Here is an 18,152-nt window from a genome sequence, read left to right on the forward strand (position 1 = left end):
TGTATTATTACTGTAGCCTATCTATTGCACTAGCGAATTATTGACAAACCTCTGTTAACTAGCACGTTAATATTAATAATATATACTTACTTACTTACTTACTGGCTTTTAAGGAACCCGGAGGTTCATTGCCGCCCTCACATAAGCCCGCCATTGGTCCCTATCCTGAGCAAGATTAATCCAGTCTCTACCATCATAACCCATCTCCCTCAAATCCATTTTAATATTATCTTCCCACCTACGTCTCGGCCTCCCCAAAGGTCTTTTTCCCTCCGGCCTCCCAACTAACACTCTATATGCATTTCTGGATTCGCCCATCTCAAACGTCTGCATTTAATGTTCCTAATTATGTCAGGTGAAGAATGCAATGCGTGCAGCTCTGCGTTGTGTAACTTTCTCCATTCTCCTGTAACTTCATCCCTCTTAGCCCCAAATATTTTCCTAAGAACCTTATTCTCAAACACCCTTAATCTCTGTTCCTCTCTCAAAGTGAGAGTCCAAGTTTCACAACCATAAAAAAACAGCCGGTAATATAACTGTTTTATAAATTCTAACTTTCAGATTTTTTGACAGAAGACTAGATGACAAAAGCTTCTCAACCGAATAATAACACGCATTTCCCATATTTATTCTGTGTTTAATTCCCTCCCGACTGTCATTTATATTTGTTACTGTTGCTCCAAGATATTTGAATTTTTCCACCTCTTCGAAAAATAAATCTCTAATTTTTATAGTTCCATTTCATACAATATTCTGGTCACGAGACATAATCACATACTTAGTCTTTTCGGGATTTACTTCCAACCCTATCGCTTTACTTGCTTCAACTAGAATTTCCGCGTTTTCCCTAATCGTTTGTGGATTTTCTCCTAGCATATTCACGTCATCCGCATAGACAAGAAGCTGATGTAACCCATTCAACTCCAAACCCTGTCTATTATCCTGAACTTTCCTAATAGCAAATTCTAGAGCGAAGTTAAAAAGTAAAGATGATAGTGCATCTCCCTGCTTTAGCCCTGCTTATAAATAATATATGAATAAAATAAATAAAAAGTCAATTGTTGCTGTAGAAAAAATGCAGTATCATTTTAAATTATCCACAGTCTGCAAGGACACAGAATACTGCTCCACTCGCCATACGCAGTGCTATCTTCCGGTAACAAAACACACCAGTGAAACATGCGCCACATAAAGGGCTCCCATAAATTGGCTTTCCGGTTTCGAATAGACGTAACTTAGGTCTAATAAAACTCAGACACACGGTAACACGGTACACATCGATTCGAGTTCCCCCATCTGCGTTCAAGCATATCACGATTAATGCGATGACTCCTGCGATGCGCGCTCGTAGATCAAGCTTGGTGAGAGTAGCACGTAGACTCTAACTTTAAGGGGTGTCAGGTCTGGAGAACGTGGAGACCAACGATTCTTCGTGGTCGTCGCGATCAGCACGCCCAATCCACGTATTTGGTAGTCTATTAGAATCTTTCACACAGTCACCTTCGGTATTTGCAGCTCTCTGCTGGCCCTGATAGTAGATTTTCGCGGACTACTGAGAAACTTTCACGGACACGCTCAACTGATTCCTCGCTTACTGGCGAGCGTCCGGTTGGTTTCCTCTTATTCTCTTGGCTTAAAATTGGATTACCACTTTCGAATTATACGCTTCTGCACTAAACCTTGTCCAGAAATGTTGTTGGACACTAACAATTAACTGACTGGTTAACATGAAAATCAAGAATACAAGAAGCTTTCCTGTATTCCATAGCAGTTGTATTTGTTACTGTTGCTCCAAGGTATTTGAATCTTTCCATCTTTTCGAAGGATACATTTCCAATTTTTATATTTCCATTTCGTACACTGTTCTGGTCACGAGACATAATCATATTTTTTGGGGGGGATTTACTTCCAGACCTATCTCATTACTTGCTTGAAGTAAAATTCACGTGTTTTCCCTAATAGTTTGTGGATTTTTTCCTAACATTTTCACATCATCCGCATAAACAAGCAACTGATGTAACCCGTTGAATTCGAAAACCTCTTCTGGAAACTCTCCACTCGTGCATAAAATCTAATTTTACTGTTTTATACTAGGTTCGTTCCTGACAACAGTCAGGAACCGTCCGTAACCATCGTGAGCATGCGCAGTACAGAAAAAGCGTTCCAACACAATCCGAACCAGTCCTGAACCGGAAACATGTACTGCAGTCGGGCGTTCCAACAAGCTTTTGACACGGGTTGGGAACGGTCAGAAATAGTCCGCGGATTGAGGCATGTACGGAACAGTGCGCGAGACGCGCATGCGCATAAGCTCACCAACGTCTCCTGGATACTGAAGAAAGACATGATCGACTGTTCACATCAATGAGGTTAAAGATGAAAAGTGACAGTACAGACGAATAATAAAACTAGAGATTTAATTTAAATTTTCGCCAAAAAGACAGGGAATGGAAATTATTTGGGTATTGAAATAGTTAATTACAATTTCAACATGCAGCTTTGATTAAAAGTATAATAAATAACGTACATACATCAATAATTAAAAAAAGAACTATTTTTTAGATGAGAGTCCCCCAGTACACGACACTGAATTAGCGGAATTCTTGCCTTCCATATTTTTTGTCATCTTTTTATAGAAAATGAACGAAATTCTATTTTCTACAATTAGAATTAGCTGCAAAACGATAATAATAAGCATCCCGTTCTTAGCAAAGATGATCACAGTTATAGCATCTCTGGATTTAGTACATAACGATCCGCGAAAGCGTTCCAACAGCGACCAGTCCAGTTTCAATCCCATAGCAGATGATCAACTAGCGCATGCGCATAAGATGGTACAGGAACCGTACATGAACTGATCCATGAACCGCTTCTTGGAACGAACCTACTATAAACTACTATTATCTAGGGACGAAAACGCATTATAGAGAGACACTCCTTTGATGGTGTAAAGTAACAAGAGAGCTCTTTACAATAAAATTTCAAAACATAAAACCAAAGTGATAGTTTTTGTGGTAATTGGGGTTGTGAGTTATAATAGTTTACTTGAGAACTATGCAATTAGCGATGATGATGATGATGATGATCAGTGTAATGTAAACATTTATGAGGATGATGAAAAGATGACGACGACGCATGCTTCTGGTTTCTCCCCGTCTGTCTGGAGAATCAGTCCATGCATCGGGGAGTCACATCTGACAGCCCTGCAGGCCACTCTGCCCCACCCCCATGGGATGAGGCCCCCTCGCTCGTTATGCGCCGCATCGGGCTTGTCTCGGCCACGACGTCTGGTGCAGTGATCGTGGAACATATGGGCGCAGTCGGGCTGCAGACCTCATTGTCGTTGACAACAGGTAGGGGCTATTCAGCGTGCAGCAGGTTTTAAATAACATTTAACAAGGCTGCCTGCTAATCCTGCTGCAGTCAGAAGACCTCTTCAGTTCTTTGACCTCGTTTGTGCGATTGTTTTCTTTGAAGTGTGCACAGCTTTGTTGCGGCGTAAAAAATTCGCGGATGCATCTGTCTCCATTTCATTCGAGCTCTGTAGTTTAAACCCCACAGTAATTAAAAATGTCCCACGTGCAGTTTAATCACTTAAAATTTTCTACCATAAGAAACAGACGTTAAATCCCTGTGATATTTCTGATGGACAGAGAGTCCGTATGTAAAGCAAGTGTCTACAGAATTAAACGTTAACTTAGTAGTAGTAGTAGTAGTAGTAGTAGTAGTAGTAGTCCTGGTCACTCCGCAGGGAAGCATAGGACCTTGATGAAGGCACGCCATCGTACTCTATTGTTCGCCAACGCTTTAATTTCTTTCCAACTTTTCCCTGCCTGTTTAGCCTCATCTCTAATTATTGTGTTACTCGAAACCTATAATAGATACTGGTGTAAACACGCGAATTTAACACTTTCTGAAAGAATTAACACAATCGGTTGGAATTTATAGATTTTTATTAACGTTTATTCAAATCACGTTTTTGTCTCGTCAAACGAATGATTTTCCCATATTTGAACTCACGTGTTTAACACGCATTGCCTTTAATCATAATAGTAATATTAACCCTAGAATTTATAACAAATTAATACATGAATACCATCATTTTTTTAACTCAGTCTTAAGATTAAAAATGTTTGTAAGCACTTTGTTATTAGTGAATATTAATTTTGTGCGAGATCGTGCGTATTTGCTTGCTTTCCGTACAAAACCAATCCGCGGTAAGTCTAAAATTCCACATTCAGTATTCCCAACCTAACACACATAACAATTTCCCTCTTCTTACCGCTTAAGCGCCATATTCATTTTACTGCTTTAAGCTTTTAACATATTATTTTTAGAGACGTTTAACATAGTAATAATTATAAATTGGAAACTTACCACTGCAATTTCACCTAAATTGCACTGTTAATTATTGTTTTTAAATATTTTCAAAAGTTAAGTAAACTCTACAACACCACAAAAGTTACTGCATTTGTAATGCAAGTAACATTAAGGAAGCCGTGAAAAAATCAACAAGATTCCAGATGCCGATGTTATTACTGCAATATGTTATATAAATAATATTGTTAAAATATTAAAATGAAAAATAAATCATTACATAACCTTACCGTTTGTTTTAAGTTCGCATTTATAGACTGGGGGGAAAAAAAGACAGACATATATCACGGCCTGCTGGAATATAGTAAACACAGAAAACATTTTATAGCAACAATGTTGAAGACAGATTTTTAGTTTTTAAAAGTTGCCGTCATTGAACAGAAACCAAGATGGAGATATCATTGCAACTAATTAGAAATTCCTCTTTCAGGTATGTAATAAACGATCTTCGCACAAAATAATGTACGATACACGAGCGGTAGTTTTGTTTTCATGTTCTCGGAAATTAAAAAAGCTCAACTACGTTTCGCTTTTTCAATCTTTTCCTCGAAATGAAAACATCAACATACCGCTCTTGTAACGCATATTACTATTTAAGGCCTATGTTATTGTAATTGATCTATGTAATTTTATTATGTATTGAATCTTCCTCTGAGTACGAGATCACTCTCTTTCAGAGGAGTGCTAGAATTTTTGTACATGTATAATAATGTTTAAAAAAACTCTGGTATTGTTTCTAATCTCTACTGAAGGAGGATGTAGAATGTATTTATTGTCGACAGATTGGATTCCAGCCTGTGGGTCACTAAAAATGAGAGCACAGTAATCATCACTTTATTTCCTTCCTTCGTTGTATATAAGTACAGTTTTACATAGATCAAAAAGAATATTAAATTTATATATAGATTTTAAATTCAATACAATTCAGCTTTAAGGAAACCTGCCTGCATACCAAACTGCATTTGCATTGTCTGAATGTAGTTGGACCTGCAAACATCCAAGTGACTGCACGCAACTAGATCCCTCTTCAGTGGCAGCGTTGTACTGTCCAGCATTTCGCTGTCTCCCTCGTCCTTCACTCATCCTCTCGTATAATTCCTAAGAGAAGTGAAACAGCACACAATCGGTTGTTGACTACTGAAGTGAGACAAGTGTCCCATATGGCTTCGAGTTCGCTTACAACCATCCAAATTCCAGCCACAGGTTCTTAAAAGCACACTTGTGTCCCAGCAGCTCAGTAGGTTCATTCTCTTGTGCTTTTCCGAACTTCTTGATAATTTATACGCTGTATTGCAGTTACGGAAATACTGGGTGTTCAGCTCAAAGTGTGTCATGGCTCGCTGTATGCCGTCACGTGGCTAGTCGATGAGCCTAGAGAATTCAATCTTCCTACACTTGTAGGAAGGTGTATTACTTATCTGCCAGAGAAGTTGCCTAGCAAGTACGGCGTTCATTCAGAAGAGTACTTATCGATACGTACGGTAACGCCGGTAGTAGAACTGTTTGGAAATACGCACTGAGGTGAGTTTTTTTTACTGTCGGGATATGGGGAGAGGGTTAAGATGATTACTTACGTATTTGTTGACATTAACTTCGACGGTCAACATGGACACTGAGCATTTGATTTGTGGAATGTTGCCGTACGCAACCGATGATAACAAGTACCCTGCGTACGACTTGGCCGCGCAAAACACAGTTCGAAAGAGGTTATGGTAGCACACAGGCAGTACAGACCGCCATCTGTTGCTACGACGTTCAAGTTATACCGTACACGTTCTCAAGTTCAGATTGAACGCCTTGATTAATAGGCAACTTCTCTGGCACCAAAGCTGAAACTCGCTTCAAATCGCTGACTCATCAACGGTGACGTCATGACACACTTTGAAATGAACACCCAGTACAGTTTAAAATGCTGCGCCGATTTATGTGGAATTGGTATCTTCAAGTAAGAAATTTTGAGGATATTAAATAATGGTTGGCACAGATTCGGTGTTCCCAGGTTCCATTTAATTTTATCTAAACACATTTCCTCCTTTGGCGTCCTAGCCTTCATTGCATTTTCCATCTCATTTCTCCAACATCTCCTCTTCTCTGTTACCCTCCTTCAATTGGTATCCTCCTATAATTTTATTTTCCTAGCCATCTAACCTTATTCATTCTCTTAGTGTATCCAAAACTTTTAAGCATCATCATTTGCATTCTTTCATGAATTGTGTTTTCGAAATATTGCCCTTCTGACGTCTTCATTTCTTTTTCCTCTAATAATGATAATAATAATAATAATAATAATAATAATAATAATAATAATAATAATAGACCATAATATCTCCTGGCTTAGTTCCCTCATGAGTGATGCCTTATTGGTGTTACTAATGAGGTTCAAACCTGACAGTTGATTAAACGATACGCCTAAAAATAATAATAATAAGATGAGAAATGTCCCTATATAAAGGACATTCACTATCGAAATATGTAGCCTATATAAAATGGTAAGCCAATTATATCTTAAAATAGTGGTCGTTACCATTCGCTGAAATGAGTAACGGGTAAGCAGTGCATCATAATATGCCCTTCGTGCAGGAGGAAGAGGGAGAGAGTATACCCGCCAGCAGCCACGGATGCACCATAGTGGAGTCTCGTATCCGCGGGTAAGAGACGCTAGCCCGAGGGTTCATTGTGCTGATGATCTCGTATATTATTAATCAGATTTCATTTTAGTTATATTTTTAATTACTACATCTCTAAATTACAATTTCATACATTTGTATATTCTGAATATCTGCTATGTTAAATTTTGCCTTGCTGATTTATATATTTCTCCGCAATTAAAAATACTGTATATTTAATATAGGGCATGTAGCACGTATGGGCGAATCCAGAAATGCATATAGAGTGTTAGTTGGGAGGCCGGAAGGGAAAAGACCTTTGGGGAGGCCGAGACGTAGATGGGAGGATAATATTAAAATGGATTTGAGGGAGGTGGGATATGATGGTAGAGACTGGATTAATCTTGCTCAGGATAGGTACCAATGGCGGGCTTATGTGAGGGCGGCAATGAACCTCCGGATTCCTTAAAAGCCACTAAGTAGTACTTTGCATCATTACATAATTTCATTTACTATTTTCTTACTTAGCCCTGATGTTCTTCAAGAGTTAATTAATTAGATTTACGTTTAATTCTATTTTATTCTGTAATATATAATTTTTGTCCTGTTTTCTTAGTTCTTATGACTACCTATAATATTCTTATAGACAGTTGTTTAATTAGCATTACCATCTTCAGTATTCAGTTTTTGATTGGTTTTAACTTCAATATTATATTCTGTAATTATTAATTTGTAGATTACTGTATTCTTCTATTCTTGGCTGAGCGGAAGAGAAGACGTGATGGCCGTTACTCTGCCAGAATAAATAAATAAAGGAACGAACGAATGTACGAATGAACGAATGAATGAATAATTTAATTAACTTAAGTAAATGAGTAAATAAGTAAATAAATAAGAAATGGATAGATAAATAAGTAAGTAAATAAATAAATAAGTAAATTAGTAAACAATGATAAATAAATACATTAAATAAATGAGTAAATAAAGAATAAATGAATAGATAAATAAAGGAGTAGATTTTTAAATTAGTGATAGGGACCAATGGCGAGCTTATGTGAGGGCGGCAATGAACCTCCAGGTTCGTTAAAAGCCAGTAAGTAAGTAAATGAAGAATAATTGAATAAATAAATACATTAAATAAATAGTGTTATTGATTCAGTACAAAAATTGTGATTTTATCTGGTTTGATGATTTATCCGTTTTGGTGACATCTGGTAACAGTTGGCAACATCGAAAAGGCGCCCATATTAGCTTCTTAGGAAATGATCTTATGAACCCCACTGTAAGTTCAGACAACTGAGGTAAGGATGGCAATACTGTATTCACCTGCCTTGTGCCAGGAAGGCGAGTGACGAATTCAGTTTCTATTGGCTGTTTCAAGCAGGTAGAAAGAATTTACAAACAGACGTTACGAAACTGCCACATAGCATGATGTTCTGTTTTACAGTAAATTCTTTCATTACAAATTTTTACACATAACATGAAGACGCCAACATTCGAGAGATTTTATGGGAAAACTACGATTATATGACTTGAAATTGATTTGGATCTTGCATATGAAGAGTCCACTGCAAGAATGATGGATGTCACTTTCTTGTCGAAAATGAACCAAGACTGTCATTGCATAGCTTAAGACATATAGAATGTACATACAGAGTTGTATGGCATTAACACTGATAATCATTGTCCAATAATGATCGGAAAATCACAGTTAAGCTTTGAGCGCTAAGCATTTCAAACTTTCCATTGCTTCTCCTGCAAATGACATCCATCATTCTTGCAGTGGACTCCTTATATGTTTTTAGGCTCATACGTGAATTTACTTTTCACGTTATACTTTAACGACAAGAAAGCCCGGATCAGTTAGTCGATGAGCCACTCAGGTGTCAAAACAAGATTAATCAGATGACGTGACCTCCCTTGTGACTGACATCCGTGAAACAGGGTTTAACAGTGATATTATCTAGCGCACAAGAGATAAGCTATTGGTGACTGGAACACATGGTCATGTGGGATGTGTAAGCACCCCTCCGGTGCACAACTGAACAGATGGACTCGGTTTTCGGGCCCGGGGGAGGGGCGCTCTACAGATCTCTGCTCATTGAAGTCTCGTGAGCGGCCGTACAAAAGAAATGACGACGGGGGTTCGCAGGAGACCCTCTCCGACCCGCTTTAGCAGTCCCCTCTTTTCTATTTCCAATTAAACTCCAATGTATTAACCATATGCGAGTTGTAACCACATAAACAGGTGCCTTACGTCATGTGACGTCAGAGCATGTAGCCCTTGAGCTACACTTGCTATGATTATCCACTGTAGGCAGGAAAGAGCCAGATTGCGATTGTATGTCTTGTTAATGCTATTGCTCTGTTTGTTTCTGTGTTTCTCATCATACAAGCCATTGTATACAGGAAGTAATTTGGGGGGAAATCGGTTTAAAGATTTTGATGGAAATGGACGTTTCCAACTTTCATGATATAATGTAGTTTTTGGAATCTGTCTATCTGTTTTCTTCCATATCTCGAAGATCTGTATGTTTCTTTCTCTCCGCTTATATCTCGGAGATCTGTTTGTTTCCTTCTTCCACTTATACCTACGAGATCTATCGGTATTCTTCTTCCGTCTATATCTGAGAGATCTCTCCGTTTTCTTCTTTCCCTTATATCTCGGAGATTTCTTTGTTATCTTCTTCGGTTTATACCCCGAAGATCTGTCTGTTTTCCTCTTCCGCTTATATCTTGGAGATCTGTCTGTTTTCTTATTCCACTTAACCTCTTCAGTCCCGAATTTATATTTGTTTTTAAATTAAAAAAAAATATATATATATATATATATATATATATATATATATATATATATATATATACATAATCATTCCGGGGTTCCAAAAATGCCAAATCATGTCTTCACAGAAAATCAAATTTTGGGGCAATTTTGACTCTTGGTGCCCCAAAATTTTAATTCTAACTTATAAATGTGGTATAGAAATGTTGCAAAAGTGATACTCTTCATTTCTATCAAATTTAATTATTCAAAAATTCAAAAGTATCCAAGATACTGCAAAAAAAAGAAAATATAATTATGTATAGTATACGCTACAGCAGGACTGAGGAGGTTATATCTTGGAGATCTACCTGTTTTCTTGTTTTGCATATATATTGGAGATCCGTCTGTTTTCTTCTTCCTTTTATGCCTCGGAGATCTATTTTCGTCTTCCATTTATATCTGCGAGATCTATCTGTTTTCTTCTCAAGATTTGTCTGTTTTCTTCTTCCACGTATATCTCGGAGAGCTATTTTCTTCTTATGTTAATACTTGAGAGAGCTGTCTGTTTTGCTCTTCCGTTTATACCTCGGAAGTGTAGGCTGTCTGTTCCAAATTGCGAGACTATAATGGGAAAGGTATTACATAACTGGCAGTCAGTTCTTATTATTTAACTTTATGTAATAGCTGCAAGAACTTCAAATTTGTAGCCTACATCTTCGTATTTTACGCATTGTGGCTGAAATATCGTATAGGCCTACGCAATTAAATACAACTCGAAATGAAAATTCTTTCTTTAGACTATAGTATGCAAATGCTGATAGTAACATGCTTATTGGTTGTGATGTATGCGTTGAAATTACGTAACCATGTTTTAATTTATTGTGCTTTAAGATTTGGCATTGCTGCTTTGAACTATCAATTACAGAGCAATTTTTATTGTACTTTAAGATTTGGCAATGCTGCTTTGAACTATCAATTACAGAGTAATTTTTATTGTACTTTAAGATTTGGCAATGCTGCTTTGAACTATCAATTACAGAGTAATTTTCATCAAGGTATATACAGATGGGTAATAATGTCTATCAAAAATGCTTAGCACAAGGACGGTGAGGACACTTACGCCATACCTTACTGTGATAGGTAATCGGCTAGAATTTCGTCAGTTTTCAAAGTAATGAATGCAGATGTCGCAAGAATCCACCATTGTTTTACAAATAATTATGAGGCAAGGTCGACACCTGATTGTAATTAGGCTCTTACAGGTGGCATAGTTGTTCGTCTGTTTTGAAAGTGCGTGAGGTGCAGTCCTGACTTAGCTGTGCCTTCACCAGCAGACCCACACCCAAAAACATTTGGGCTGTATATTATGAACCCGGGGTCCGGGGAATGGCATCCCGTCGTTTGTGATGAATCCACCCTAATCCCATCTGGACCCGATCAGCTGGTGGGGCTTTTCTTTATCCCCGACCATCAGGTTCATTCAGCAGGTCTTTCAAATAAGCGACTCGCCAATCCACATAACACATGGAAGCTGCCATATTGGATGACGCGGAGTGCTCAACTATAAGTAGCCTGTCGTACAGTCGCTTACGCATAAAAGTATCACTGGTTGATACGCAAAACCTGTTCTGTCTGTGTAAACAGAAACGGCCGGCATTCAGTCTGTTAATTTGCATATAGCATCTCGAAAAAGGGTCGACATTTGAGTCCATGGAAACGACGTAGCATAAGGTAAGAAGCTACTCTCGAACGTGGGTTCGATTCCCACTTGGGCACATTACCTGATCGGGTCTTTTTTTCTGGTGTTTTCCCCAAATGTCAGGCAAATACTCGTATTAGGTAATCCATGATCTCATCTCACTATCATAAATTATTATTATTATTATTATTATTATTATTATTATTATTATTATTATTATTTTATCTGATACAGTTAAGGCCTTGAGACCTTCTCTTCCACTCAACCAAGTCTACAATTAATACAGCCTCACTTACGGAGATATACATCCAAACGCACTTACAAACTTGTAAATTCACACGATAGAGCTATTTACATGTCAAAATTGTAGGAGGATGGAAATAGACATTTCTTTTATAGAAATAACGAAAAAAAGTGTAATGTATAATATAACTTATTAGTAGGGTCTATTATAGTATAGGCATATTTATTGTCGAGTGTCATTGCTAAAATACAGATAGATTCGTGAAAGAAAAACTAATTACAAAATAATTAATTTAAAACTATAAAAAGATGTAGAACAAAGATGTTTTTTCAGACTGTTTTGGCAATCTTCTCAGGCAATTTATTTACAATTCTGCTAATATGCAAATAGATTAATTGGAATATTTAATAGTTCTGTAATATTATTAATATAATTATTTCTTTCTCTAGTAAATGATCAGGCAGATCACTGTTAAATCTACTTAAGTGGGGAAATTTCTTATAAAATAGTAGATTTATAAATAAATAAATCATAAACAGTTAATAGGTCATATTTAGAGAAAAAGTTTCTAACAGAACCTTTAGATTTAATTCTAAAAATCATGCGTAATAGACGCTTTGAATTAATATTAATCTTTAGACCACCAGAAGAACCCCAAATTAAGATGTTGTAAAAAATAACATAATGGACCATACCCTAATATACATTTAAAACACTTTTACAATTATACATTTTTGTAAGACATCTAATAGCAAAATAAATTATATGACTAATGTAGAAGCAAGATATATTAAAATTCATTCATAAACTGTATTATTTAAGTAAGATACTCGTATTAATAGGTAATTGTGTATTGTAATCATACCTAATATTATTTCTTAACTTCTAAAATCAGGAATTACAATAGATATGAATGTTAGGCAATGCAGGCTTCCCTTCAGTTCATTCAAGCGCATCAAATAGAGTTCTTGCTCCTACCTGGAGTAAGTGCTCTTCACTAAAGATCGTGGTTAACTGGCTTCGCCCGTAAGCTGTTTGAACTTGGAATATTTACAACCAAAGTAGAAATAATTATTATGCAAGTAACAATTTATATTTTCTGAAATTATGTGGGTCGGTGGCTCTAGATTGTAATACTGGAGTTTCCTTGAACTAAATTGAAAAATTAATGTGACTATTATAATATGTTCCTTGAACATTACAAACATTTAATATAAACTTATATTAGAAACAATCAGTTGAGAAATTATTTCATATTTTATTTCAATTCAGTTAAACTTGTCTGGATTGGTGTGTTACGATTCGTATGTGACGGGATTTACGGTAATATTAAATATCTTTCTTCTTTAGTTAGTGATTTTAAAGGGGGCATATACACCTTCGGAAGTCGGAAAAGCAATTTTTTTTCTTTTTTGATGGATTTTCCTCAGCAGTGTGGTGAAAAAAAATTAAATACGTCTGATACTTTTTGAGTTATGACATAAAACGTGGGACTGTGGCAATTTAAATATGGACAAAACTTCTCACTTTCTATAAGTTTGTCCCTCATTTCCCCCTTACTTAAATTTTCAAACTCCGTTTCCTTCATAACTTCTACATTTTTTTATAAATTTACGAAATTTTGTATTCCATACAGGAAAAAACCCTGCCTTCAGCACTGTTTTATCATTTGAAGTTCCTTTTTCATTAATAATGTTTTGTGTAAAAAATATATATAAATTTTATGATAAATTCATGTAAAATATTCACAAAAATATTACTTATTTATGTGTATATTCTATTGATAAGAGCATGTTTTTCAACACACTCACTATGAACAAAACAGAGAAGAAAGCATTAAAAGATATTCCAAACTGTACTTTCCCTGTACAAAAAATTGCATGCCCCATTTAAAAAGTATAACTACCCTTAACAATAATAGTTATTTTGGATTCTAAAAATTGCTTATTAATGACTATAAGAAGTTCCAGCAGAATATTAATTCAGGAAATGAGCCGTTCAGAGCAAAAGTGGTGTAAGTCAAAATTGAGTAATGAGGTTTAAAGTAAAAATTCTGTAAAATACAGCGCAAAGTAGCAATTAATATGTCCTTCTTGCTATCCACTGACTACTAATAGTTTAAATAAATTCAATATTAATTGCTACTTTGCGCTGTATTTTACAGAATGTTTACTTTAACCCTCATTACCCATTTTTGACTTACACCACTTCTGCTCTGAACAGCACATATGTAGAAACTAAAATTTGAAATTTACTAAATTTATATTAGCGAAAGGTGTACTTACCCCCTTAAGTTCCTTTCCTGTGTCTTAAGCGATTCATTCACATTCACAGTGTTCTGCCCAAGGGAAGTCTTTCACTGCAAACTCAGCATTCTCTAATTTTTCCTTTTTCCGGCTCCCTCTTAGTCTCCAAGTATGATTCATGTATCTTAATGTTGTCTATCATCTGATATCTCCTTCTTCCCCGTGTGTCTTAAGCGATTTGGTTTGGATAAATTCCTTCGGTGTGTTTTAAGCTATTTGGTTTGATATTAAATTCCTTCTATGTATCTTAAGCGATTTGTTTTGATATTAAATTCCTTCCGTGTGTCTTAATAAACATGGTTTTGATTAAATTCCGTCTATGTGTCTTAAGCAATTTGGTTTTGATTAAATTCCTTACGAGTATCTTAAGCGAATTGCTTTTTATATTAAATTCCTTCCGAGTGTCTTAAGCGATTTGATATTAAATTCCTCCCGTGTGTCTTAAGCAATTTGATTTTATATTACATTTCTTCCGTGTGTCTTAAGCGATTTGGTTTGTTATAAAATTTCTTCCGTGTGTCTTAAGCGAATTACTTTTTTATATTAAATTCATTCCGTGTATCTTAAGCGATTTGATTTGATATTAAATTCCTTCCGTGTGTCTTAAGCGAATTACTTTTTTATATTAAATTCATTCCGTGTATCTTAAGCGATTTGATTTGATATTAAATTCCTTCCGTGTGTCTTAAGCGAATTACTTTTTTATATCAAATTCCTTCCTTGTGTCTTAAGCGAACTACTTTTTATATTAAATCCTTCCGTGTGTCTTAAGCGATTTGATTTGATATTAAATTCCTTCCGTGTGTCTTAAGAGAATTACTTTTTTATATTAAATTCCTTCCGTGTGTCTTAAGCGAACTACTTTTTTATATTAAATTCCTTCCGTGTGTCTTAAGCGAATTACTTTTTTATATTAAATTCCTTCCGTGTGTCTTAAGCGAATTACTTTTTTATATTGAATTCCTTCCGGTGTCTTAAGCGAATTACTTTTTATATTAAATTTCTTCCGTGTGTCCTAAGCGAACTACTTTTTTATATTAAATTCCTTCCGTGTGTCTTAAGCGATTTGATTTGATATTAAATTCCTTCCGTGTGTCTTAAGCGAATTACTTTTTTATATTAAATTCCTTCCTTGTGTCTTAAGCGATTCGATTTGATATTAAATTCCTTCCGTGTGTCTTAAGCGAATTACTTTTTTATATTAAATTCCTTCCTTGTGTCTTAAGCGAACTACTTTTTTACATTAAATTCCTTCCGTGTGTCTTAAGCGATTTGATTTGATATTAAATTCCTTCCGTGTGTCTTTAGCAATTTGGTTTTGATTAAATCTCTTCCGCGTGTCTTAAGCGATTTGTTTTTATATTAAAGTTCTTCCGTGTGTCTAATGCAATTTAGTTTTGATAATAAATTCCTTTTCTATGTCATGACATATACGATTCCGTGTGTCTTAAGTGAATTGAATTTGATATTAAATTCCTTCCGTGTGTCTTAAGAGAATTTCGTTATGTATTAAATTCCTTCTGCGTATCTTAAGCGAACTGAAAGTAATAATAGATTCCTTCCACGTCTCTTAAATTATTTGATTTTAGTATTAAATTCCTTTTATGTAAGTATCTTTAGCAAATTACATGCGATATTAAATTTCTTCTGCTTATTTTTAGCAATTCACTGTGATATTAAGTTCTTCTCATGTGTCCTAAGTAATATGTATGATATGTATTTGATGTTATTTAAGGCTTCTGTTGTTCATTTTGAATCAACTAGAAACATTCTCTTGTTAAATCTTAGGTGATTATTGTGTGGCTGATATAGCTTGTATGTATGTTTCGGACTAAGGGTCAGGAAATATGAGAAGTTTATGTAAGCTTGTCTCTCGTGTCAGACGTCAGCTCTGCTTCATGTTGATGCAGACCATCAGTTCAAGAAACAGGAAACCGTCCGCTGTGCATATGCGGTATAGTATCTGAACCAGAGTCAATTTGTGTTGGGGTACAGACCCTCCACAAGCATGTACCTCATTTCATCAGCCACCCTCCCCTTCATGTAACCTCACCCCCTGCTTCTCACTTCCATTCAACGCAGCACAATGCCCGACTCTGCGTGTATTGTCTAAATACAGTTCTGTGTTTACTGCCAACTTTACTCATCAGAGTATCCAACACTTCATTTTGCTCTCATTAGCTAAGCAACGCATTAATTAATTTATAAAAACATGAGTGCCATAAGGTGACACATGCTTTCTGATTATACTTTTGAGGTATTTCGCAGCAATTCAGTTACTTTAACATGTTGTATTGTGTAGCTTTCAATATGCAGTATGTGAGTCATATGTGGCCGCCAAAGGTTTAGTTCTGGCCCGGAAAGTAAAACGTGGTGGGGAAAAAGAAATGAAAAGCCTAATCATTAAGGGGAGAGAATGGTTAAATATGGCAATAACAAGTAAATTTCCGAATTTTTCTTCTCTTTAAATACACTTTGGTATGTAAAAAATATGTTGTGTTGTTGTTTAAACAACTGTCCGAAGACAGGGCTGAACCTCACAAGTGATACCAAGAACGCATCACTTATGAGGCAACTAGGCCTGGAGATAATGGGGTAGGGTGACCAGTTCCTTTCTCACTCCATTGCATACATCGCCGACGCTGTATCAACTACGAGGTTATTTGCATCGATGAGATTGGTGATAGCGATATATTTAGCGAAATGAGACCGAGGGTTCGCTATAGATTACCTGACATTTGCCTTACAGGTGGGAAAATCTCGGAAAAAACCCAACCAGATAATCAGCCCAAGCGGGAATCGAGCGCAACTCCGGATCGACAGGCAAGCGTCTTAGCCGACTGAGCTACGACGGTGGCTAGGTGTGCAATGTTATACGAGTATTATACTTACTTCTATTGTATCCTCATTAAAAACGCAAATATGGGTAATATTTCATACGACAGTCACCGTGGTATAACGATACAATTTTCTTAATCCTCAGAGAACTGTTGTATCGGAGTTCGACTATACTACCGTTGCAGAAAGCAATAGACTGCATATGACTGAAATCTCCGTCAGCACAAACTGAGTGACAATTAAGAAGCGGATTTCTATGTAATTAAATATTATTTTTGCGTGTGATAAAACACAATTAACAAAGTTAAAAATTCCGAACATAATGTTTCAAGTTTAAAACCCGAATTTTATTTCACATAAAAACACATATTTTTACAAAAAAATTATGTAAATACATATTTTCAGGAAATCTATTATAAACACATAAATCTTGGAGTTTTTTTACTTAAATAATTTTTAAAGGAACTTTTAAACATTTAAAACTAAATCAATTATGTCACTCAGAAGTATGTTATCTTTTTAAGAATTCTTGGTTACTTCGTGTTTCTAAGCGCTGTGTGGTGTATCCGTGATCCATTTTTGTAACAGTATCGCCGCAAGTTCTGAGAACTGCTAGGCAGCATATCAGTGTTATTATTAGAGAATAAATTAATGTGGACAAGGAGGAGAGATCTTGCAACACATAATTAGGAATGTTTATTGTTGCTGAAGATGATTTCATTCCACGCTTTGTTTGTGAAACACAACAGATAAGAGCTCGGGTATGAATTTTAATTTAAACAAATCTCTCGCCTCTCGCTCATGTACATGAAGTATGTCTTGTTGTGATTCCCTGTTATCGGGCTTGGTCAATCGATATCCTTCAAGATATACTGAAAGATGGTTATTTAAAAAACGATATGGCTTTCCTATTAGCAAATTTAAGCTTTTTGTGTGACACCATAAAAAAACTCGAAACATCCAAAAACCTGTTGTCTGAAACAGGGAGGTGCGTGCCGTGGAAATTAAACTAGACTCGCTACCAGGTTCAGAAGCACAATTACTAAGGGACAAATTCCAGAATGTGTTTGGGAAAAACAGTGGATATAAAAAAATGTGTAAAGTTGCTCAAGTATTGGAGGGTGTGCCTGTAGGTGAAATTGACGGTGTATGTGTTTGCGACATTCCTCTCTTTAAATATGCACGTCTGACGTCCTGTGATGCGGAAAGATCGTTTTCACAATATAAGTCGTTGTTCAGAGATAATCGGAATGCATTTGTGATGGAGAATTTGGAGATGACCTTTGTTGTTCACTGCAATTCTCGGCCAACTACTAGC

The 18,152-nt window shown here is 36.0% G+C and overlaps 1 protein-coding gene across 1 annotated transcript in view; it reads left to right on the forward strand.

Moving 5' to 3' along the window:
- The first annotated feature begins 3,332 nt into the window (after window positions 1–3,332).
- Window positions 3,333–18,152, forward strand: part of LOC138692135 (uncharacterized) — a 171,677-nt gene continuing 156,857 nt past the window's right edge. Inside the window, exon 1 of the mRNA XM_069815128.1 lies at window positions 3,333–3,353. The gene's annotated coding sequence lies outside the window, so the exon portion shown is untranslated. The remainder of the gene's footprint in view (window positions 3,354–18,152) is intronic.

Source organism: Periplaneta americana, chromosome 16 (genome assembly GCF_040183065.1).
Source record: "Periplaneta americana isolate PAMFEO1 chromosome 16, P.americana_PAMFEO1_priV1, whole genome shotgun sequence".
In the NCBI taxonomy this organism is placed as follows: Eukaryota; Metazoa; Arthropoda; class Insecta; order Blattodea; family Blattidae; genus Periplaneta; species Periplaneta americana.